The sequence below is a fragment of the Nematolebias whitei genome, chromosome 22, assembly GCF_014905685.2.
Source record: "Nematolebias whitei isolate Nwh7 chromosome 22, NemWhi1, whole genome shotgun sequence".
NCBI lineage: Eukaryota > Metazoa > Chordata > Actinopteri > Cyprinodontiformes > Rivulidae > Nematolebias > Nematolebias whitei.
Window position 1 is genome coordinate 28,617,951 of NC_056519.1, and position 1,412 is coordinate 28,619,362.

Sequence of the window (1,412 nt, forward strand, 5' to 3'; positions counted from 1 at the left end):
CGACGCCTCCGCCGTTTTGAACACGACGTGGTATTCTATCCACAACAAAATGGTGACCCCGGACGTGCGGCGAGGCGATGCGGCCTAGACTGAATTGGATCGAGGTGGCTTGCGGTGCACACACAGAGAGAGGAACTGGGCCCATTACTTTCAGGTAAGCTGGTTAACTGTTTGGACCTTATGGTCCGGAGTTTCTGGCTATTCGGCCGTAAACCAAATTGAAACTAAATTCAAATTCCTCTGTTGGTGTGCATGCGGCCATCTCCGGAAAATAAAGATGGTTTTATTTAAGCTAACTTCCGGTGATTCGTGTTAATTCTGACGAGGTGGGTTACGATATTCAGACAGTTTGAGCGCCGAACGCTTTCTTTGACGTTTAGGTAGTGTTTAGTTAGTTTCACAAGTTTCACTTGTGGCCGGAGGAAGGCGAGACGGCCTGCCGGGAGTTCACGTCGGACGTGAGCGACACGTTTTCCCTCTTTTCAGCGGTAGTGGCGCACAAAACGGTCCTCTGACGAGGGGGCCGGAGACCGGGTCGGGGACCCGCAGCTACGTCCGCGTCTGCGTTGTGGGTGTTGACTGTCCACTAAAGAGACGCCATTCATAATTTAGTTCGAGGGGGAACGTGAATAGTCGGGGACTTAGTTAGTTTTACCAAATTTCATGTGATCAGGGATCGCATTAGTTTTAAGACGTTGTAATAACTTTGTTTGAGCCGTGTTTTGTATGTCGTGTGAACGCTTCAAGGGGGACGCGTTGGGAGAGACGTAACAAAAAAAGAGAGGGGGGAGTGAGCTGTGTGTGGGCGGAAGCTCAGGGTTGCTTTTCTCTTTTTTCTGTGTGTCGGAGAAAGTCTGCTTGGAGCCTGTGTGTGTGGTAAAGCACTCGTGAGGGGGAAGGGAGCGTTTCTTTGTTCCACACGCGAGGTGAAGGTGTACGCGTGTTTTGTTTTGTCTTCGTTTCTGCGTCAGAGGTGTCTTGTGTGATCGGTGCTTCCGTATCCTGACCGGAAGGGGGCGCTGCTGCTGAGGCAAGGACGGGTCTGGCTGCTGGGTTGTTCCGTACCAGACTTGTGTTTGTTTTATTACGGCTGCAGCCAGGAGTGAATGACAATAACATATTTGAATGCCTGGGTGTGTGAATGTTGTTATTAGGTGTGGAACTCATGAATGTGGTGCAGGTGAAGCCTGTGGAAAATCTATAGGATCATATCAGAGGCAAATTGCATGACTTTTAGGGAGTATCAAAATGAACAGGAGGTAATTAGTTTGAGATCAGGGGGCCACTAGCACAAACAAGCGGAAATGAGCTTTATGTACCAAAATTAAGGGGGTAGAGCTTGATTTTTAATGATTTAGGCTGTACAAGTTGGAATAATTTAAAAATATAGCTGATTGGCGTGTCACAGCTAA